The sequence below is a fragment of the Barbatula barbatula genome (assembly GCF_947034865.1).
Source record: "Barbatula barbatula genome assembly, chromosome: 15".
NCBI classification, from domain to species: Eukaryota; Metazoa; Chordata; class Actinopteri; order Cypriniformes; family Nemacheilidae; genus Barbatula; species Barbatula barbatula.
In genome coordinates this window covers 19,777,733-19,802,979 of record NC_136778.1, presented here as the reverse complement: position 1 = coordinate 19,802,979, position 25,247 = coordinate 19,777,733, and the positions used below count along the sequence as shown (strand labels likewise).

At 36.8% G+C, this 25,247-nt stretch overlaps 1 protein-coding gene across 3 annotated transcripts in view; it reads left to right on the top strand.

Annotated features, from left to right (window-relative positions):
* Positions 1 to 284: 284 nt before the first annotated feature.
* The window catches only part of fynb (FYN proto-oncogene, Src family tyrosine kinase b), a 48,658-nt gene continuing 23,695 nt past the window's right edge, over positions 285 to 25,247 (top strand). For 2 of the 3 annotated variants that reach the window (XM_079473981.1, XM_079473980.1), the window contains exon 1: positions 359 to 569. The gene's annotated coding sequence lies outside the window, so the exon portion shown is untranslated. Of the gene's footprint in view, positions 570 to 25,247 lie in introns of all 3 variants that reach the window. The other variant, XM_079473979.1, reaches the window with a different exon arrangement.

Genomic DNA, 25,247 nt, shown 5'->3' with positions numbered 1-25,247 from the left:
TGTGAAATGTTACATCTCTGACATCATTGTATTAGTGGAAAACATTACAAAAATATTATTTTAAAGAATTCAACCGGTCACATTTAATTTAGAAACTTGCTCAAATATTTTTAAACACGGTGTTCTTTAAATAATTTCTTAAATTATCTCTTTACTGTGCACACACATTTATAAAGCACATCATTTGTGTCACCACTTGTTACTTCTCGTGGACTTGTATGCTAAACTTAATGTAACGTGTGTCTGTTCAGTTTCTTGCCTTCCATGTTTACATACCCCTGGGTGGGGATTGAGTGTGTTTGGCCCGCCCTAAATGGAAGGCGGGATCGTCTATTGGTCGAAGGAGCTGTCAATCAAAGCGCAGCTCCGTTGAGTTCATTATGTGGCCGCTGCGCCACCATCGTCTGCTTTAAGCAGTTAGCGAGCTGCTTGGAGGAGGAAACCATACCCTGCTGAAAACGCTATATTCACTCGCCTTTCATTGATTGCCAGTTATTATTTACACCATCACTTGGAGCTTTATATTTGCTTTCTGCACCATGGAATACGCTTAGACGAGACGTATCGTGGTAGGTTGATTATGATTATTTGTGCTGGTCATTGTAGTTCATTCGTAATGGGAGCATGCTCGCCATCCATGGATTACAATGCGTAGTATTCTTTTCTGTATATACATACTTGTGTTCTCAGTCTGTATATGAAGATGGGGAAGTGATGTGCGCTAAAAAGCAGACGTGATTTGGTATGTCTGAATTTGGTACGTCGACAATTTTGTATCATGCCGTGATTTGATGACACACTTCAGACACAATGTGTCTTTTAATGTTACAGATATTTTTAGATGAGATGTAGTTTCCTCATGCTGCTTACCTTATTAATCTGCTGTTTCGGCACAAATCTGCAGTGTGCCTCCACGGCCCAAACCCGCTCTCCTTCAGCTTTAAACGGCTCTATTTACGCTATTGTTTAAAAATTGGGCTAACACAGGGATGATGTGTGGGTGGTTATAAAAGTGTCATGTATATTGTTATGTACTTCTTACAGCACATGTGTAGTTATTTATAGTACATGTACCTGGTCTGCTCTGGTCCAGCATAAAGATTGGGATGTGGCTTTCAGTCCTTGTCTGTGAGCTTCTTGTATGTTTACATGATACTATGTTAGGTACTCGTGATGTCCCAGGTGAAAAGAAAGAACACTAAAACACTCTTTAAGTACACTTACTGCACTTCTTAAAGTGCCCTATTTTCACACAACATTAGTATTGTTCAATTAGTCTTGAATACTTCTTAAGAGAAGATTGAGAACGTCTAAGCATACTCAATTGTGCTTTCTGTAGACAACACGAATTTGGACTAAAATAGGTTTTGAACATACTATCTCTGTTTCTAATTTTTTTACTTGTAATGTACTTAAAACCAACTTACAGACACTTTAAAATATACTTATCATAGATAAAAAAATATACAGATGAATTAATTAAAATATTACACTAGTTTATAAAATATGATAAATGTATTCGTAATGTGTTGGCTACATGTTGCACATTACACAGTAATAAAACATATTACAATATCCATAAAAAGAAACTAAAATATACGAACTGTTTATAAATTGTGAATTCTACTACACTTGTCATGGATGTTTGCCATCCAATGTGTTGCAAATATACTGAATATACATGAATATGTTCAATCAATGGACTCCTGAAGAAGTCTCTCTCCCCGTAACTCCACCTGTCTCAGGCTTCCAATCATATTTTAAGACCGCAACTTCAACAAGTCTTTCTGTACATCATTCAGCAGGTTCAGGTGTGTCTCTAAACCAATTGTGATATCTATCTAGACAGCATATTTAGGCAGTATAGAATCCAATTGGCCTTTTTTTAAAGCAACAACATGCGCAGTTACAAAGGTTACTGCGCATGCACACTTTTGTGGCCCAAACTTAGCTTCTGAAAACAAGCGAAAGAAATACAAGTAAATAACATTAGCTAGCAAGTCATAAGTATGTGTTGTCAGTATTATTTTGGGTTACAAGTAGAGGAACCGTTACTTGGCTTAACTTAAGTGCTACTAAGTTACATGACTTATTCAACAAATTATTTATTTAATAAAAAATATTAAACAAAACAATACAATATCAATGTAAATATAAAATATAAATAGTTAAATAGTTATATAGCCACTAACTACAAATAATATGTGAACGGCGGGGTGTTTTCCAAATTACGCTTGTTTAGACAAAGTCAGGCCGAGTACCAAAACAAACTTGTAGCCAATCAACAGTATGGTTGACAGTGCACAGGACGGCCATTGGTTGAGCCGAGAGCTGTGACATCATCAAGCGCCAGTTTCACAAAATTCTAGTGGAAACACTGGAAATACATGATCTTTGAAAATACCCAGCACATATCTTTATTGCCCAAAGTGCTGTCTTAGTAGGGGGTCCATTAGGTTAATAGTTATTTATCTTTTGTAAAAGTCTTTGGGTTTTTACAGACTTCACAGACATGCACGTCTCCTAGAGATCCTGTAGAATTCAACCAATCGGAGGATGACTTCCGAACTGCTGAAGTGTTTCCAGTTAAGTGCATCAGACGAATACATTAGACGTTTAGCCAGCGGTCTGTGTGCGAGACATCTGAGACTGAGGCTAGGCTGATCTTTGTTCCACTTTAATGGTCTATTCAAGCACATATGCTGTCACGTGTGCACACTGCTGTCTATTAAGTCAGGTTCTTTAGCTGGTGATTTAGAATTATTCATGCCTTTTTTTGTCACTCAAAGTTTTGTTTGGTAAGTGCAATAATTGTAACTACTTTTGCGAACCAATTTTTCGGTGGTCAACCAAACGCTGTGTTGGTGTTCGCTGCTGTAATCGCTTGCTTTTTTTTATGACAGTTGTCTCCCTCATTGTTTCTTTTTCGATGTTTAAAACCACCTCCAGGAAACTTAGTCACATTCTCCACGACCACAAGAAGCCGTTTGTATCTCACATGTTTAAGTCTGTAATTAACTGATCATTTACTGCAGAATGTTTTTTAGAGGTTTTTAGTGTCCTCTGGTATTAACTGGACTTGTGGGTTGCTTGCTGAAATCAATCTCAGTGCTTTGCATAAAAGAGGAATTATGACTTGCATTATAACGTTCATCACTTGTTGTTGATGCATGAAGCAGCTGGACACAACAGCAGCCTCCAGAACCGTGGAAACATAGAACAGTGGAAACATAGATGACATTCTGAGGTGTTATTGCATACGCAGTTTTGAGGATTATTGAAGTAAAAATATCTTGTATTTTCTATATTGTCCATCCTGTTTTGCCCCTTTTGTTTCATGATTTGTTCGGAAATGAGACCCATCCCAAAGAGCTAGGCGTATGCTATCATTTTCCCCCTTTTGGTGCCGTAGATTATAAAATAAATATTTTAAAATATCACACGAAAATAATTGTATTAATATGTAAAGATAACATTTACTCTGTTTTTGCAACTTTAATTACGACATATACTGAAATTTTTTTCTAAATAAGGGTCCAGACAGTACTTAATTAAAAATAAAAAAATTAATAATATTTAATCATTTGAGCCCAGTCGAATCTGTGTATACAAAGTTAATATCTAATGTTTTATCCGGCCATTTATTTTATATTCTGATAACCACATTATATATTAAACATAGAAAGAATTGGTAACTGAGAAAATGTGGTGCAGGCTCTGGTGCTAAAGAGAAGTCCTAGTGGCCTATTTTAATATAAAAAAGACTACTGACAACAAAATGTGACAACTGAAATGAATTTATCATGAGAAGAAGTACTTACAAAGTTACTAACAAGTAGGCCTTATGCCATTCATACTAGAACTGATTCTAAATAATCTCTGCTTAAAACATGATTTATTATGAAATGCTCTTAAAAGGGTTCAAATGGAGCACGTTTGGCGCTAAATAAAGATATTAGAAGATATAGCGACAAAAACATAATCAACATAAATGAGTGCGCCTGATGTGTACATCTCAGTTATGTAGACACGCTGTACTTAGGCTCGGAGCAGAAGGAAAGTGGGCATTTTTACAATCCTGGGAACGTTTAAAATGCAAATATTTGTATCTGCTTGCTTTTTAGGGGTTTGATAAAACATATTTTCCCACACGCGTTTCTGTCCACTGGTGGGAGTGTGCTTTCCTGTGTATGGGCGCGCATCGGGCGGAACCTGATGCAGAGAGCAGAGAATTGTTGCGCGAGCCAGAATTGAAATGCTGCCATGTAAATAAGATAAATACCATAATGCTATTTAGTTTGTTTTATAAAAGAACAAGGTAATGATATGTTCTATACAGGAAAGGTTACCTTAAATGACTTCTCTTGTGATCTGGTGCTGTATAGGAAATACAATTAATTGGATCTTCAAAGGGGGATAGCTGTTGGAGGGGCGGGGCGGGGCGTCCCCCTAAGGGAATGGTAGGGGAAAATATTATTTCAAATAATTATGTAAAGATGGCTAAAAACCTTATTAACTGTCATGATTCTCGTGGTGAGACACGGAGAGAGGACCCAGGTGCAGACAGCGGGTAAGGGGTTAACATATTTTAATAATAAATAATAAAACATAGACCCACGTGGGGGTAACATAACAAAACATGACATGGGTACCATAACAAGACAGGACTAAAACTAACTACACTTAAACAAGACTACAATAAACTTTAAACATGAACTACAAATAACTAAACTGACAAGACATGAACTCACCAACCAAATCACAATGAACCAGCACAAGACAGAAGACACAAGGGCATTAAGTAAGGGAGCAAATCAAGAGAGAAACAGGTGTAGGGCATTAATCAATAACGAGAGGATGGGAAAAGAGACGAGACCTAGAGAGAGCGTATGGAAGGCAATTACAACAATAATTGCCTCTCTCCACATTAAACATGAGGTTCTGTCATGATCCTGCCACTACACTAAGAGAAACATGACATGATGCAGCAGAATCATGACATTAACACACTACACTAGATGCTTCTCTTTTATTACATATTATCTTTCCTTTTTATAATGATATTTTTAAGAAAAATACTTGTTACTCCAATTGGCACTAACCAGTTACACCACTTGACCAGTTTGCTTCTACAGCCAATAATAATAGTTCAATATATTAACACTGACATGATGGTATTTTTTTAACCACATTTTCCTCTGATTGAGAGTGGAAATTCTGCAGTTGATTGACTTAAAATGGAATATTGTAGAAAAATTCCACACTAGTATTTTATAGGCTTGTACGTCCCACAAAATGATGCTGTTTATAAAGAGGTGGCACTCATGAGGATAGGAAGGAATCAGGATGAATGACAGTTGCAGTCAAAATACAGAACCTTTTAAATGTGCAAATTTTACAAACAACAATCCCCTTCCCCTTTAATAACTGCGAAGTTTAGACTTCTTTAACAACTGAATAGCATGCAAAGGTAACTTTCATACATAATATTTATGCGAATAAATCGAGAACAGCGCTCAGAATTAACTTTTTTTATTGGTAACACAATATCTATGTGTTTATCTTCGAATTAGGAGCACCCACCCGAAAATTAATACCATGGTCTGTCTGAATAGTTGAATACAATCAATACCATTAAAACATGCATGTGATGTCTGCTTTGTTTTACATAGTCACAATGGGTTCGTAATTTCCTGAAAACATATTTAGCAATCTCATCATGCTGCACATCATCCTTCCTCTACTGACCCTTATTTCTCATTATAGCATACAGAGAAACAGTAAAAACTAGAAACACATTATGTTATATGCTTATTGAGCAGGTATGAGGGGAACACTTGCTTTTTCAAGATGTTGGCTTGTGAGTGTATTTAATATAACTTAATGCAAACTTGCAATTTCTAAACCTGTGCTACAGTCATCTGCTGTTCCCATTGCGTCACAAACGGAATATGTTACGTTACCGCTCATGCATGAGATGCACGCGAACATCCAAACGCCTCCGTTAAGCACAATTATAATACAGTAGTGCTGCGGTATGGAAAGATGCATTCTGTGTGAATGAATGTCATAGTGCAACAGTGAAAAGCGACCCCACTAAAACAGTTGTTTAAGCTACATACACCAGTTTTCATATCATAACAAAAATACACACCAGTATTTGGTATGAACCGTTATATCGCCCAGCACGTAGACTTTCTGTCAACACTCTACCATATTTAAAGCACATATTTCTTAAAGCTACTTTCTTCCTTTATTGGTTGTGAGTAACTCATATAAGAGAGCACATAAGTGAGTGTTTTTGGGCCCATCCTTTGTTGTTTGATGAACATTATCAACAGATATCTTTATTATGCTGCTGCCCCTTTAAGGTGGGAATAACTTAAGTTATTTTGAGTCAATAATCAATTAATGAGCAAGTACATGAAAGAACAGTGTTTAGAACTGTGTCACTACTCTTGCAGGATTCACCAAGTAAAGCTTGTAATAATTGTTTGTAATCTGCCCTGTCGAGTCGTCTTTCCCGGAGAACCTTATTTGGTGTCTTTTGTCTATATGTCATTTCGTCACATTCGTACACTGAACAAAGAGGATCCGACTGCTAGCCAGTGCGTGGATGCTTTGAGTAACTGGCATGTACTCACAACTGTTGGGTAGGATGTTTTTCAACTTTTAGTATTATTTATGGCTTAATGGCTATTATTTTCTTCTGAACAGGTAAGACATTTCAATAGATAACACAAAATCTGTAGCTCACTTTTTGTGTTAATACAGAGGGGTACCATTTCATTGGTTGTTCTTTCTCTCTTTGTTATGTTCCTTATGATAAATGTAATTTAGGCCCTATTCACACGGGATTAGTTTTATCTGGGTACCTCGTGTGATTTAGAAATTACCTCCCCGCATCTGTATTTCATGTGGCACGAATTAACACGGATAAGTGAAGCCGATGGCAAAGCTTTGCATTTAGTATATAAAGATGCATGATGTACAATGATTTATGACCAAATTTGTCAGCATTTAGGACCAGTGTTCAGTGATCTTCTGTCCGGTTCGCATTACGGGAGTTTCCATGAGAAAAATCAAAGCTGGAGACTCCCGGCAGTGTTGGAAATGACCCAGCACCCAAAATAATATCAAAACACTTCAACACATTCTCCATTTGTGCTATTTGTGTCTATTTATGTTCTTATTTGTTTTGTTATATCATCTGCCTCTGTGCATCACCTGCAGTAGCAATTACAAACTGAGATGGCTACAAAGAGGACTTTGTAGGTTGACTTCATGGCGGACTGTTGAAGAATGAGACGCACATCTCCCGGAAAACCTGTAAATTTCAACCAATCAGATGATGACGTTGAATGTGTTGAAGTGTTTCTAGAAAGGTGTGCTGAGACTAGCCTAGAAACTAGAGGGTATTAACGTGATGTCACCACACAGGAAAGTCAAGCGAGTCACGCCCACTGAGTGGCTGTGTTTATCGCTATTTGTACACTATTTAAAACGGGAGACAGTTTTTGTGCGATTGACAAACAGTTTGAGCATTAAGTTTGAGATTTCTTTTTAAAGACTTCCGAAATATAGAAAATAGTCAAATGGATTGCAACAATTTACTGAAACAAATATTAAGCTTTATGTGTAATAAACAAATATTTGCATGTTTTATATTATATTATATCACAAGTTTATATTTATACCAACTTTAGTACCAACTTTCAACACCTTTATATGTAAAGGTAAATATAAAGTTTTCCCAGCGTTGGGAGAGATTCCCTTCTTTTAACACTCTAAGCAGATGTACTTCATACAAATTTAAAGATTAACGTATTGTCAACACCGTAAACATTAAGAAGACCGATTTAAATCTTGTAAGATTCAGTTAACTTAAACCACTAAACAGTCTTTGCTCTAGTAAAAAATGTTTATTTAAAACTTTTCTTTGTAAAAAAAATTTAAAACGCAATCCGTGCAACACTTAAATGTGGTTCCTTTTGTCGCAACTGCTTTTAATTCCAGCAAAAAGTTGTGTGTTTTAATTGCGGTTTCTTTGTTTCTCCTATTGAAAGCAACCATTTTGCTGAATGTTTTGGCACTCAAGGGGCCATGCTACTACTACTAGGGGGATTAAAGCTGAAGTAAGTAAGGAAGAAAATGAACACCATGAAAGTATTTTTGCTTTTATTAGACATAAACATAGACAGTTATTGATTGGTCAGATAAACACGTAACATGTATTTTTTTAAGGTTTTATTGCGATAATCACAATCTGGCTATTTAAGTTCTTTGAATGCACCTGTTTTAAATTGTCAGAGAGGATTGCAAGTTCTTGCATAGTTTGAAAGACCATTAAATATTGATCGTAGGAACATTTATCAGTAATGCTGCTATTGACTGGTTGTTAGTCTGTACTTAATAACAGTAACGTATAAATTGTGATAATGTGAGAAGTGTTGAAGGTTTCTGAATAAATTTTGGTTTGACTGTATGTGCTTTATACATTTAACCAATATGCATGTTAATAAGCAAGTAGTTCATAATGAATTTGTGTACCTTAATATATAGTGTAACCAAAAATGTCCCACTTTAGCTTTTTTGTGCAATGATCTGATGAAATCAGAATAGCAATTAGATAAAATTTCAATGCCCAATGACTTTACGCAAAGAGCACACAGCTTTTTTAGGTAATGTACTGTAACAAAGTCGCTCCAATTTTTCCTCCTTATTTTACATCTTTCCAGATGATTATGTCTCATTCATATTTTTGTTAAGATATGAATTTGTTATTATTCATGTAGCTAGTTGTAAACTAGTCCGGATACTATTGAAGGATGCTAAAGTGCTTCAGCATGAGGTGATTAGAATGTAAAACACCTGCAGTGCCAAGATGTAGTAATACAGTATTTGGTAATGCAACATTGCCTCCAATTGAGCATCCGTGGAATTATTTCAGACATAGTGGGTTTTTCTTATGCTTTTTGGTGTATGGTGTATCTCTTATGAATCAAAGAGGTCAGCTAAGTCAAGTGTTTAGATTCTACACACCCAAACAAAACTCATCTGTGCATGTTTTGTTGTTGAGACTCTGGAGGTTCTTTGTGCATAATAGATGTCATGAAATGTCTTTTAGGTCAATTATACATTTATGTGGGTGTGTGTGTGTATTGTTTGCAGGCAACAGTTCAGCTTTGTGCTATTAGCAGAGAATGTCCCTCTGTTCTGCTATCGGTCAGTAAATAGCATTCACTTGAATTTCTCCTGTTGCCTATGGCCTGAGTTGCCCTTTCACTATTACACAGTAAGCATCTGTGTGTGAGGGAATGCCTGTGTCCAGCTGAATGCAACACACCCTCGGGACTTTAGTGCCCCCTCACATGATTAGCAGAGAGTTTGTGTGGAACAGCAGTGCATGCTGGGAGTTAGTTAGATCTGGGAGCATTTGTATAAAATTTCTCAGAAATACTCTTAAAAATAGCCTTAAGCTTTGACTTAAGTTAGTTAAAACAAGGGGCATATTATGACTCGCAAAGGCCTCAAAGACCCCCGCCCCCACATGTTGAGTTTCTTGTAGATTTTGTGATTCGCTTTATAAGACGTTAATTAACACTATTTGATCCTGATCAAAACCTTTGCATTTGCAAATCCACAATCCATTTTTTGCTTTTGAACAACCATTTTTTAAGATTTGCCAAAATCCAGTCGGACTACTTTTGAATAAATGGCCCCTGGAGTCGCTGGGAACACTTTGTATTGCATGTGTCTGCTATTTTTTTCAAAGACATATGACACTTGCATTGTATGAATGACCAAAGACCACTATTTCAGCTAAAAAATGTCTTTACTGTTCTACTTTAGAAACAATGTTTCTTACATTTGGTATGCTGTCTTGAATATCCATGTGCTTGTTTCTCCAAACCTATCTGTCTGAGCTTTTGATCCAAATTGCGTTGTAATTGGATTTGCATAGATGCACCGTGTATTTCACAAATACATTAGTTTGCCATGTTTCCATCCTGTTTTGTAATCGACAAAGCAAATATTAATGTCTTCTGGCTGTTTCCGTCCAGTTGTCCTTTTATCAGTGAGCGTACTGACATAAAAAAAATCCATTGTTATTTTAGTTTTGTTATAATGCTAAAAATGTCTAGCCTTCAGGCATATATTGCAAATTCGTGGGCCTAGCTTTTGCATCCCAAATATTTGTAAAGTTTTCAGAGTAATGAGAAATCCAAATTTGCAGTCCAAAAGATCTGTACCAGACCCGAAATGACCCAAATCAAGTCTTACGCGAACCCGACGTGTATAAATTAATTTTTTTTTTAAAGAAAGACCTTACACCGGAGTCTGACCTGACTCGGTGGTAATTATATTCCAACCTGACTAAATCCGAAGGTAAACATCATCGACGTGCGTTCCGCCTGCAGCTTTGCACGTTCCCTCGGGAGTCGGTAATGTTAGATAGAATCCTGATGCTGTATTTGGCCCGCTACTCCATCAAGGGATTTCTGATTTGGGCTTTCAGTTGTGAACAGAGGATTTGAAGAAAAGAATGATTACGATAGCCTAATAATTGTGGATCCGCTAGTATTGACTGCAATGCTATTCACCGCATCTCTGGCGAATTGCGCAAAAGAAATGAAGGCGCAGCGCAATACAGTTTCCTAATGACAAATGTCAGCTCTATTTCTGATCCGAGTTGTTAGTCTTCGGTCTGGTTTGCTCAAAAATACACCACGCGAACACGCACTAAAGCTGTTCAAAGCATTTTTGTATTTAGCATATTGCCGTGTCAAGCCCTTTTAACGTTTTCCAAGTGGTCTGCATTAGCTTGACTGATGCTTATTCTCACATAACATTTCTACTTGAATTTATCTCCTCTAAAGCTTCATTGGAGATCTCATATTTAATTTATGTCTATTTCGGGTTCTCTTAAGGTGTTGTAAGAGAAAGATCTTACAAACTGATGACACTAAATGAAGAAACATATGAGAATCACTCCAAAGCTTAGAAAAGCAACCAATAAGCAATACATTTTTCCTCTGGATAAGGATGACAGTGACAAACGTATTTACTGCGCACTTATTGACTTATGTACTTTGAAGAAACACTGACCAAATACAGTATGTAATTGAAATCATATGAAGGTAAGCAGATAAAGAACAACCAGTGACTTATTGACATGGTATTTCATGACATAAAACAGGCCTAATGCGAATATTTTGTGTCATTATTAAACAAATTTGACATTCTTACCAAAGGACGCTGACAAAGAAAAAGATACTAAGAGACCATAAGGAATAAACCGTTAATTAACAGTTAATTCTTAGTTCACCTAACAGGCACAAGCATGCACATACAACCACAGGATCTAGTTCAACACACGTGCACAGTCAACATGGAATGGGCAGGCAGAAAATAAAAGGGCTTCCTATCTGTGAGTTGTACAAAGTGAGTACCTCCTCTAGTTTACATCCACGCAGCTCTAAAAATAAAACCCACAATTTAAGATTGTCCAATGTCTGCTGCTTCTCATGCTTATTGACTAGGCTAAGATCACTGATCTTTGGGTAGGTAGCAGAGATTTGGAAGCCTTTTGACAAAAATCTAAATTAGGGTGGCATTCTACCATATTTTGTTTTCAGATTATCTATTTATGACAGTAATACGAGCAATTTGTTAGCAACAGATATGAATGTTATTGTTCAATCTAAATCCAACTGGACCAAAAATAATCTTCCTTTTTCTTGCTTAAAGTTGTCATGAAATAAATATGACAATTCAAATCTGCCTCCATTTGTTGGCAACACCCATCTTCCAACTATCCAATCAGTTCTCAATGGACGAAACAAAGTCCCGCCCTACATTTCCTCTCATTTCAGAAGCCGATTCTCTCGGATATACGTCCCGAAGAATTCTGCCAAAAAAACTTACAAGTGACACGGAATATCAATCCAAATGAGAGAATAGTGGCAGTGGCTTGTGTTATCCATTGTGATTTAATCGGATGTATAAAAACAAGCGTTGCATTTTGAAATGAAACTAGCAGCAGACTGACAGTATATTAATACAGGATAATATACAATAATTGGTAAACTGCAGTAACATTTCTCCTTTTGCAGGGAAACCTTTACATAATGACCCAATTGTGTCAGAATTCATAGTAATGTTATTCTATTGATGTTTAGGACTAAGGGTACATACGCTTTTTGGAAAAGTATAGAAAAGCATGGATTTTTATTTACATTTAGTTACTTTTATCCAAAGTGACTCACAAAGAGTTCAGGGGTCGATAATAAGATACAGGAGCAATAATACAATAGGTACTAATACAAAGTTACTTGTTTTCACAAAAAAACAGAACAATACCTGTTGAGAGAAAGAGAGAGGGTTAGTTTTTTTTTCATTTGCCTGTCAAGTATTCACAGAAGAGGTTTTAAGTGGTTTTTTTTAATGTCGTGAGAGATGTGGTTGACCAGAATGAGTTGGGAAGAATGTTCCACCAGGATGGAGCCGTGTAGGAGAAGGAAATGAGACGCCGCTCGTTGGCTGAACACGGGGCTCTTGATGGGGTGTAGGAGGGTGTGAAAGTATGCCGGTTATTTTATTGTTTTCCAGGTCTGTATAAGTATGGAAAAAATGCAATGAGTTTGGAGAAAATTATGAGTTTCCAGAATTTTATCCCATCCGTTTTTCTAAAATCTTAAATTAGGAATTTCTGATAAGAAATTTATTTTTATGAAGTTAGAAGCATGTTTCGAGCACTGCAAAAAGATCTGAGTTGGACCAAATCTGCTGGAGGACTGTTTGCTGTGATTTGATGTTACACATTAGGCAGCAGCAGAGCCATTGAGAGAGAGTTGCGTTGACTCCGATGGAACAGTTTTTTCACAGCAATGGCGGTTCATGGAGGCTCTCAATAGTTCCCAGAGGTTACCAGTAACGCATGGACCTGCAGCAAAACAGACAGATTGCACTCCCAATTTGAACGTGGTTGACTCGAGTCAACTTTTAAATAACAAACCTGACTAAACGGCCGACTGTAACATCCAATAATGCAAACTAGAAAATGTTGAAACGAGACAACTACATGACCAGACCTTCCTAAACTGCATGGCTAGATCATCCTAAACTGCATGGCTTTGACTCAGGTGCGTTTATTGGTTGTGGTTTGCTATTAAAACAACAATATTATTTGCAAATATTTCAAACGCATCAATGAATTCTTGTTCTTTAATTCTCTTTCTATAATATTATTATATTATATAATATATAAAAATATTAAATAATTGTAACTTTTGTAATTTGATGTCTATGTCTGAAACCGAACAAAAAGTCAAAGGAATAGCACTTACATTTGTCATTTCAAAACCAAATGCTCTTGAAAGATTAATTGTATTTCACATGTAATAATTCTGGTTTGGTTTAAAACAGACAATTTATTTATGCCTATTTAGCTTTGCATATTGTGTTTTTTTCTGTACAAAGATAGATTATTACTAAGTTATTCTGCTTCTAGTGCTTATAGTTTAGACCTAATTAATAAAGTAGCCTTGCTCTAAATATAGCTGTCCTTGAGGCTAATTTTGAGCCTATAATATGTGCTTTGCTGTGTTTGAGAACTGCTAGACTCATAATAATTCAAATTTACATATGCTTATTATCCTGTCCATGACTCAAGTGTAGCGTTAACTCTCTGTACCGTTACATAGACCATACTGCATTTTTATAAAACAAAATGCCCAAAAAACAGACCTAATTTCAATTTTGTTTCTGAAATAGTACTTTAATGTAACCTGTAGTCACTTCAAATGAATTGCTAAAATCTTGTATTATAACTGCAATACAGTTTCCTTAATGGGCGAGGCGTTTATGAGTAATGATGAATGGGAACCATGGGCCCTTTCCTCCAGTCACTTACAATCATGTCTGATAAAAGGAAATTATTGGATGCTACCAACTTGACGTTAAGGGGAATTACAAATTGCAGTCAAATGACGGACGGCCTTCAGATTTTTCCATCACTTGTAAAATAAATATGTCAATGACGGATAATTTTCACTATTATTAAATTAAGTTTTATTTATATAGCGCTTTTCACAATGTGCATTGTTCCAAAGCAGCTTTACAGGGGAAAATTACAAAACACAAAAACACAAAAAAAAGGTAAAACACAGTATTTGGTGTTTATATAACAAGTTAAATTATTCTGGTAAATAATATATTATAAATGCAGTCTCCCGGTGGTTGATTTTGCATAAATTGTAATTAAGTACATGCTTGGCTGAAAAGATGTGTCTTTAATCTAGATTTAAATTGGGCGAATGTGTATGATCCTCAAATAGTGTCGGGAAGGTTATTCCAGAGTTTAGGTGCTACGTATTAGAAAGCTCGAGCCCCTTTGGTGGATTTAGTAATTCTTGGTGTGATATAAGCTCTGTTATGTAGGTAGGGGCTATACCGTTTAAGGCTTTATAAGTGATTAAAAGAACTTTAAAGTCAATACGATACTTAATGGGTAGCCAGTGAAGGTTTGATAACACTGGGGTTATGTGATTGTATTTTCTGGACCTGGTTAGAACTCTGGCAGCTGCATTCTGAACTAACTGTAGTTTGTTTATTGATGATGCAGGACAACCACTAAGTAGCGCATTACAGTAGGTCATGAATGCATGAATAAGCTTCTCTGCATCAGCAACACATAGAATATTTGGCAACAATATTAGGTGGCAAAATGCTGTTTTTGTGACTTTTGAGATGTGATTTCGAAATGACAGGTTGCTGTCTAATATAACGCCTAGATCTTTTACTGTATTTGTTGGAGTAACAGTTAATCCTTCAACTTGCAGGTTATAATCCGAAATGCGGTTTGGTTAGAATTTAAAAGAAGGAAAGTTAATTAAACTTAAAAAGTTTTATTAAATAATTTTATTTAAATTAAAACACTGAGCCTTTCTTTTGGGGCGATGGTTGGTACTAATTCATAGGACAGACTTGGAGGTTGAGTTTTTACTATTTTGTCTCGTATGTCGTATGTGTAAAATATTTTATGAATTCATTGCTACCAAGGTTCGGCAGAATAACCAGGTCAGTTGATGTCTGTTTATTTGTTAATTTAGCAACTGTACTAAATAAAAACCTTGGATTTTTTTTGTTAGTTTCTATTAGGTTACGGAGTTGCTCAGCTTTCACTGCTTTTAGTTCCTTTTTATAACAGTTTGCACTCTCTTTCCATGCAATTTTAAAGACCTCTAATTGGGTTTGTTCCCATTTGCGCTCCAGTGTACGTGTTTCTCTTTGAAGGGCGCAAGTGGTAAAATTGTACCATGGTGCTATGTTTTTCTCATTAATCTTTTTTTACTTCAAAAGAGTGTAGTAGTTCTGTAAACGCCACTGCTAATGCATCGTTAGCGCTATCTATGTGGATATAAAAAAAATTGTAAACGTTAACCAATAGGTCCAATAAGAAGTCCGCAAACTCTTTCAGAAAATCAGTGTAGGGACCAGGGGGTCTTTACACAGTAGCCAATGTAAAAGAATGCAATGTTATTTTACTTTTGTTTGAAACAATTATGTTCAAGGCAACCACTTTAAATGATTTAAATTCATGCTCTGTTCTCTAATTTACAGTAAGAAAGTCTCTAAAGATTGTTGAGGCACCACCACCTCGACCAACCCGACGTGGCTCCTGCATATAACAGTAGCTTGGTGGGGTACTCTCATAAAGACCGAAATAATCATTTGGTTTAATCCAGGTTTCAGTAAGACAAAGTATAATAAAACTGTTGTCCGTGATAATTTCATTTGCAATAACTGCCTTAGAATTTTATAATTGCCAATAATTGCCCGAACTTTATAAAAAAAATAGTCTACTGAACTTTTCAAACACACGGAGTAGAAGTATTATAATACCGATGAAAACTTACCCTTGAATTTGCGTGCGTCAGCCCGGGATGTTTCCAGCGCCGTTTTACGTTCTCGCAGCCATGTCTGCTTCTCAAGTACATCCTGGATCTGCTTCTCCACAGCCCCAATTCCGACTGAAGTGCGAGCGTTTCCTCATCTGCACTCAAAGGAACAAACACGTCTGAAAAATTAGCTATTAGTGATGTAATAATGAGAATAGCAAGTTATTCCCATGAGCTCTCCCCACTGATGAGACCGTGTAGGTATTCCACGTGTTGCAAGTTTGGTCGTGGGTGTAGGGATCTACATAGGCTATATTATATTTACTAATATATGTATATAGCAAAATAATAATTCAAAGTAATTTTTCAGTTCTCTGATGGCTGCTTCACATCGGTCCCAGTGGGCAGGAGCAGACCTGTATACCCAAGCCCCGCCCCCGATGTCATCGTTCATCACGATGTTTTACTATAGCCATCGTCCGATGCCAATTTGGTTGACATCGCCCAATCTTCATAGGGACCCCATTCTGAGAGACCGACAGAAAGGGAACATCTCGGTTACAACTATACCCTCTGTTCCTTGATGGAGGGAACGAGACGTTGTGTCCTTCATGCCACAACACTTCGACGTCCCCTCTAGCGAGCGGGAGATTCCTTCCTTTTATACCCATATCCACAGGGCCCAGACTGGCATGCCATGCCATTCGACAAGTTTATTGGCCTTTAACAATCAGAGATGATAGGTTCTCAAGTTCAAACCCCATTCTGTCTCGACAGAATATCTTGTTCCCTCCTTCAGGCAACAAAGGTTACAGTCATGACCGAGACGTTTGTGTGTTGGGGTATATAAAGCCATATGAAATCCGCTAAAAAGTTCTGTTTATAAAGGCATAAAAAAGGTTTGACTCAAAAAGAATGTGTGTGTTTGTGGGAGGTGATTTGGTCTGCTAAGACATACTAAAATGATTTGACTCTGTGGAATGTGTGTGTGTGTGTGTGGAGGCTTTTAATGTGTAAATGAGTCATTGGTTCCATATGGTGCAATAGTGGAACTGCTTTCTACTGTCCTTTGCCCCTTGGGTCTGTCTTTTTTCCTTCTTGTGTTTCTTCTCATTTAAGGAGAGAAACACACTGCTCAGCGCTTTATGCACAGGGCCTGCTGGGTACTTTCAGTGGGTGGTTGCACTTTAAAGATCTATTGCTTGTACATCTCAGCCTGTCTGACACTCTTTTTAAATCTACTTAGGATAAAGCAGCCATCTTCAGCAAGCGTTTTCCATTTTCATGCTTTCCTAAGTTTTTAAAAACAGGATCTACCACTGGTTAGCCCTGCCCACTTTTGCCATTGGCTGGTTAGGATTTTTAAACAAACAGGGCTGAAAAGCCACATGATGCGCTTGGTAGTTTTGCACCTAAACTATCATCATAGATGCAGCAAGATGCAAACCCATTTAGCCTGATGCATTTTGTGTAAGTCAAGTGTAGCTTGGCGTGCATGCAACACCATATACCTTTCACCCTAACCACCTACATGCCTCAAATGTCACAAAACCAACTCTGTACCAATAAAGTCTTACTGCAACTGCAGTTTAACACTGTGTTTCCATAATTATGGGAGAAGAGAGCAAAGTGACTCGCATTCAAGGGTTTATGGGGCAGCATTAATACCTTTTAATGGACAGATGAGGATTGAAAAGGCCGAGCTGTTCCTGTTCTATTGTCCACTGTTAGAGCTGTGATACATATTATTGTGCAGGGCGGCTTGGAGGGCTCATAGTTCTTGCTGGCGTCTTCACATACTGGTGAGTTCACTCAGACAACTCAGCTTCACAAAGGATTGTTTTTCTGGTGGTTCAACATTGTGAATGAGCATCCATCTGGTTTTAAATCAGAGCAGGGCGGCCCAAGAGCTTTACTGCCAATCCTAAACTTCAGCCATGAGCTTGTTTTCTTCACTTTTGAATTGACAAGATGTGAACGTTACAGAGAAGGTTAAATTTGATCAAGATTAGCTTGAGACATTCTTTCTTAAAAAACAGATTATTTTCCTAATCTTTTTATGAGATTATCCCATTTCATCCTAGATATAGGAGAAAACTGAAGAAGACAGAACTTTCCTGTTGATAGGCAATCGCCAATGACAACTGTGTACTGAGATGTGGGAAGGCAAACAAAATAAAGCCACTACAAACTACTTATCTTTTGCGAATACTGCTGTTTTAATGAAAACTTACATTATGTGACATTATGTGACAAATCACTTAAGACTTTAGGGATAGTCAACCCAAAAATTAAAATTCTGTCATCATCATTTACTCGCCTTCGAGTTGTTCCAAATCTGTATAGTTTTCTTTATGATGATGAACACAGAGAAAGGTATTTGGAAGAACGCTTATAATTATTTTTTGCCCGATTTTTATACAGATGAGGAACAACTCGCATGGAAGTAAAAGATGACAGAATTTTTGTTTTTGGGTGAAGTATCCCTTACATGCCTAAAAACATAACGGATAAGTTACAGCAGATAATGTATAAGATATGAATTAACAGAGGAATTCAATAGATCTATTATCGCAGGTAATGAAATGACTGAAATTATGAATTAGTTTTTAACATCGTTAAATCAGATGTTTGGCAACACTGTCACTTAAGTAAATAAATATGTTGCACCAGCAATATGTCCAAATAGGTTTTTTCTTTTTTTGTAGAAATTTCAAATGTCAACATGTACAAGAGAGCACCTGAACCTTTTTTTCCCACTATAAGTACTGAGTACGACTGATAATTATAAAACAGACGGGTTATATGTGCATATGTTGTAATACAGTATGATACCTCATTTGAAAGGTAACATTAGCATTAGCAAAACGTGTAAAAAAAATTAATAAAAACAATTTAACCACATCTGAGGGCCTGCCGTCTACCAATAGTAAGCTGACCCCATGACTGGTCTTAAATTAGTAGTTGGTGGTTAACCTTGGGCTCGGCTGTGGGCAAAGTAATGTTGTAACTCAAACTATATCAGTTTCAATACCACAAATTTTGGTTATTCAGCTGATCAGATATAGGGCTTGTCTTGTGATTCAACCAAAAGTTCTGTTTCGCGGTGTTACTGTAGTTATGCTTAAAGGGGTCATATACGTGCTTTTATGTGTCTTTGGTGTGTTATAAGTTGCCCATGCAGGTATTAGGCACGTAAAATTGCAAAAATGTAAGTATCGCAACAAAAGATGGACTGAGGCGCTGGCTACACAAACCAATACACGCTTAAGGAGTCATTTCCTAAGCAGTTTTACGTGACTTAATAAATTGAGATGTTGTGATTGAACAGTTTGAGACAAACATTGTATTTAGTGCAATACAATGAAATAAGTATTTTGCTTCTTGAGTTGATGTTTTCTTGGTCTAATTTGCAAACTGTACATACTGTACTGGAGTAATAAGGTAATGCTTTATAAATAAGCCAGTTGACTGAATAGTGCATCAGTGACATTAACTGACCAGTTATAAACCCTACTTGGATATTTGTGTGAGATGGCCCAAAAACAGGTTCAAACAGGATCGCACACACACACTTAAACATTTTATTAAGTCGATGCCCAATGACACATTCAGATATTAAACCTGATAAATGCCTGCCATGACATTTGCTGTACTTTACAACCAAACACTCATCATGTTGATTTTGTGCCATTCAGAGAAATGTGGTAACCTAGCAACCAAACGGGTTTGTCTGGCGGTCATTTTGGTGTTTTTCCTGTTTCCAGTTGTGTTGCAGGAAATGCCCTTCACATACATGCACACTCACTTTTCTTCATAAAGACTGTTAAGACTTTAGAAATAAGACATGGTTCACTCTGAAAATGATGTGTTAATTATCAACACATTGTTTGTGTTAACAGATTACATGTCATTTTGTGTTAAAAGAAACATGTAAATGGTGTTTGTGTAAAAGATTTGTCTAGTTTGAGATTAGATGAGTAGACAATACATTTAATCGTCAGTGCTTCCTGTTGTTGTGGGACTGTGGCCCTGAATTAAGTCACACGTTAATGAACATATTTGTGAATTCATTGCATCATATTTACATTGGCACATTAGATTCATTTCCCTTCTACTCTCTGAACATTCTGTTTTTTAATGCAGTTTATTACACGGCGCTTGGAAATACTCTATACTGATTGGCCAATCGCAAGATTCCAAGGTCTGATATTACCAAATCACTAAATCATGCAACTCAATGCCATAAAACAACATAGAGATTTTGTTTTATGAGATGTATAAAATATATTTGGCGGAACAATTAGTGTCACAGACGAGGTGAGAAACAAGAACAGAGGACCCAGGCGCAGACAGCGGGTAAGGGGTTAAACTGTTAACAACCTTATTGTAAAGTTTTACCACATACAGGCAAACGGAAATGTATTCAGACACCTTCAAGATTTCACACATTATCGCAGTTTATTCGGTATAGTTTCGAAAATAGTAATACAATATGACAGGAACTCAGAGTAAAACTGTGTCAGAATAAATTCATTTTAATAATGTCAGATAACTTTGATAGAAATGTGTGTCATGGATTAGGTTGGATAGCTGTCAGCTGTTGAATTTACGTACACAATGAGATAAAACCAATTACTGGCGATTTGTTCAGTCTGTGGTGTTAAAAGCTTGCATTAGCAAATAAAGAGAAAGACACTTGATCAACAAAACATGGTCAGAATAATTTGGTCCCAATTTCTTAAATCATTTTTACTGGTAGTCCACTGTATGGAGAATATTTGGGTACAATATGTCACAGTTTACTTTATTTAGCTATTCTCACTTATAGAGGTCGACTGATATGTGTTTTTCTCTGGACGATTTTTTTAAATTGTGTGCATTTTTTCCTTCCATTTGATCGAAAAAGAGCGATCAAAACGCATCTTGATACCAACAACAAACAGAGTCCGGCCAACAGACACATTTAAGACAGAAAGCTAACCTGCGAGTTTTAGCCAAAGGTTTTGTCTTTTAACAAGGCATGGCTGCAGAGTTCGAGTTTCTCCGTCTCACAGCCTCAGAGGGAGAGAAATCATCTGGTACAAAAACATTATAGATAACGTTGGAGTTTATCTAACTATACAATGCGGAAAAATGTAATAATTTAGCCGCTGGGCTCATCACCAGGTTATGGTACCTGTGCATACATGTAACCCAATAACTCTATTGTTAGCGAGCCTTCAACCACAGTTCTAAAAAGTTACTCGCATTCTCAAATAGCATCATATTAAATCAATGGAATATACAAGGCTAGGTTAAGAACGAAGGATAAAAATAATTTACAGTTTTTTTGGCAAGTTTTCAGGTAGTTAACATCACAGTGATATGCCGTGTGTTTCACAACAACGCTAAGCTGCCGGTTGATTAAAAACTCCCAAAAATCGGCCCCAATTTATCAGCCGGCCCTCTACTAACTTAAAAAAATGTACTACAGTGTCCTGTGCCCACTTTTGTGATTTGACTGTATGTACAAGATACAATTACTTTAACCTGTTACTATGAAATAAATATTTTTTGCACATAATTTGCAGAATACAACCTCATCCGTCACATGTAGTCTTACAAAACCCATATTTGTAGGTATGAAGACATGGCAACCACTCGCGGCGAACATTCTGTCTTAACAATGTGTTCCAAACTGCGTAGTACTGAAATGTGCGCGTCTTTTTATATCTACTTCTGGCCGCCTGGTGGGAGTATGTTTTTCCTTAATACGATGGTAACTACATCGAGTGCAAACCCCTGCAGCGTTGGAAACTTCGGCATTTCATTTCTAAGGTGATTTCAGATAACCGCATCTTTCGAAAGATTTGCGTGGCTTTCATCCGATCGCCGGGCTTCATCTAAGCTTTGGACACCGCTGAAAGATATGTGGACATACATACATAGCTTTTATCTTGGTACTGACGAAATTTCATCGAAATCCATAGAGGAGAAGGTATTTTACTAAATCACGGAAATTGGGTAGTCACATTTGTGGCGGGTAGATTAGCGATTGTACTGCAGGCGTCGTTCTAAAAAAAAACATCCTCTGTATTTAAGAATAAGCATTTTCGATCATATGACTTCTATTGTACTTAATGTTTACTATTTGAATATATTCCCCGTTATTATAAATATCATAACTTTCGCAATCCTCAACTGCTTTTCACAATTCAGGTGTCGTCGTAAAGGGAATTTTCAGCTCTGTCTAGAAATGTGATCCATTTTTAATTTAGGGGTGTTTGGAAATGTTGTTATCATACCTAATATTTGTATATTGTAATTATATAGGCTGAGACCTAGAATATAAATGATTACCGGAAGTGTGATTTTCTTTGTTATGTTTACAAAATAACTTTTATCCACACATGATGTAGAAATCATAATGCACTGCTATCAGTAGCCTTTAAAATGGTGTTCTACAGTTTCATCTGTTCTGACATGTATTGGTGTGTGTCCATGAGTGGAAAGTTTGTGTGGTTGTGTGTCACATTTTCATTGTCCTACTCAGGTTCACCACATCCTTTCAAACAAACTGCACACTCTAACTGCACACGTTCAATGCAGAAATGCAAACAGGGGTTCATTACAGCAGAATAATGTACTCAGCACCACACCCTCAACACACTTTAAGAGTCTTGACATGCAACAGGTGACAGATGTTATTAGCTGAATGGTTAGAGACTAAAAATGGAAATCCTACCCAAGCATACAGTATCTGTCTACATCATCTGAAATGCGTTTCAATGGAATTGGGCCTCTCAGCCCTTCTCTGGTCGATCTGGTGAAGTCTTCTCACCCAGTCTTCCACTCCTTTCAACATTAGACAGCCAGTCTTTCTGCTCTCACAGTGCCATCCAATCATATCTCGTAGTATACCCAAACAGGGTTGGAGGATACGCTTTGCAGTGAAGGGTCTAGTAAAAGCATTGGGAAGAGTTATTATGGTTTGGGCTGAAATACAGGTAAAAAATCGACTACGCGTTTATATTTATGCCCCCAATCCCGATGATCAGAACTTTTTTTACAAATTTGGAAACTGAGTTGCAAGTAGCTGTGAATCAATCTGAAATGTTCACCTACTACTGGAGCCACTCCTTGATCGTAGCGGTTCAAGAATATATAATACATCGAAAGCAAAAATTATACTGCTAAGGATGTCAACATCTGGTGCTATAGATATTTGGCAACTCCTGAACCAAGAGCAGACGACATCTTACTATCTGTTTCTGATCCCGGTAGATCAGTAATATGCCGCCTTAGAATAATAGATGATTTTTCTAAGTTCTCGGGTTATCGGGGGAATTGGGCTAACTCAGAAGCCCTTGCATTAACTGCATTTTGTCCTACAGTTTATTTTTATCGGGGTATTTTTCAACGGCCTAAGCTAGGTATTAGATATTGAAGTATTCTAGTTCCTCCGGACTTGAAAGTTTAAGTGAGTGTTCATTTTGATCCTAAAAAAATGTCCTGTGATTTCAATTGGTGGGTTTCTCTTCCCTTGGCAATGACAGGGAAAGTCAATGTAATTAAAATGAGTTGTACACCAAATGAATGACTTTCGATTCAAATTCCAATTTCTTCTATTAAACAGTTTGACAGGATGTGTAAGAATTGTATTTGGAACGGCATGCGACCTTGGCTTCATCTAAATGAGCTACAGAGGCCCATATATGCTTTAGTAGTTAAAGTTGAATCTAATCATCTAATCTAATATATAAAGGTGGTCTAGGCTTGCCAAATGTATTGGATTACTATTATGCTTATAGTCTTAGACACATGGCGCATTGGTCACTTCCTCCAGTGCGAGCCCCTCCCTGGTTTAAGATCGAACACTGTGCCTTGCCGTCAATTCAGTTGTCATATATAGTTGTAAAATCACCCAATTATTTCACATTTAAATGCAATATGGTTAAAGATATTTAGTTTACGCAGTTTTGACAATTACTTATGTTAATTCAAGTATGTGGTTGAACCCTAAAACTATGTATTAACAAAGCGCAGTGTTTACCCTCAGTTTACAGCATTGGGAGGGTCCGGAGGTCCGGACAATACTTTTTTAATTAATAATATTTAATCAGTTGAGCCCAGTCGAATATGTATATAAGAAGTTAACATCTAAAGTATTGTCAGGCCATTTATTTTATACTCTGATTGCCACAGACAGTATGTATGAAACATAGAAGGCCTGTTAACTGAGAAAATATGGTGTAGGCTCTGGTGCTAAAGCAAAGTCCTAGTGGTCTATTTTAATACTTAAAATAACTACTGACAGCAAAATGTAAGCAATGAAATTAATTTATCGTTTTGGAAAAAAAATTGACCGTTTTGTATGCTGTGCCTTTGGATTTGAGGATAGGTCGGTTAAGAACCAAACAAATGGCACACAAGATGTAACCCTTGACCCTTTGTGTTAGCTAACTAGAGCTTGAGGAAATTGTGGACATCCAGACATTTATGTGAACAATACCAAGCTTCCTCCTTTATCCCAAAACAAAAGCACAAATACATTTCCACATGGACTGAGGATGACGTGGTGTCATGGGTTAAAGCCGAGATTTTTGCTCTACCCCAAGTCAAACACACTTGCATGTCATTTGGAACTCCAGGACCGACTCTGGCCTAAGATGATAAGTCTTCAATGATCAATACTGTATGTGAAGTTGAAAAGAGCAACTCATACAGTATGTTGGCCATGTGTATGGCAATGAGAAACTTGTAAGAGCATTGCGTTAACAACACAAGGTTGTGAGTTCGATTGCACATACCTATGTATAAATGTATTGGATAATGCAATGTGTCGCTTTGGATAAAAGCATCTGCCAAATGCATAAACATAAATGTTTTTGGAGTAACTATTGGACTAATCCTAAGGTCTTTGTGATGGTAAAAAAAATGAACAGTGACAATAAGGTTTTATAATTCAATAAAATAAACTATACCTTTAAATTTGAAAGTTTAAATATTTCTTTAAAACAGTAAATATCTATATCCTACATATTTAGCCCCAAATCACTAGCAAGTAGGGATGGGAATCGAAAATCAATTCCAATTTGGAATCGGAATCAAAAGGTTAGAAATTGGAACGGAATCTAAAGGAATAGGAATCAGATACCTGAAATGAATGCTAAGTTTGATATTTAAAGTTGGCAGTCAACCTTTTCTGAAGGCTAGGCACCTCTTCATTCTTCTTCGTGTCCTATTTGGTAAACTCTTCATGATGAGGTTTCTTTAAGAACATTGAGTGAATGGTTCTTTGGGGAACTGAAATGGTTCTTCTTTGGCAACCCTGTGAAGAACCTTTGAAGCCCTTTTTCTTAA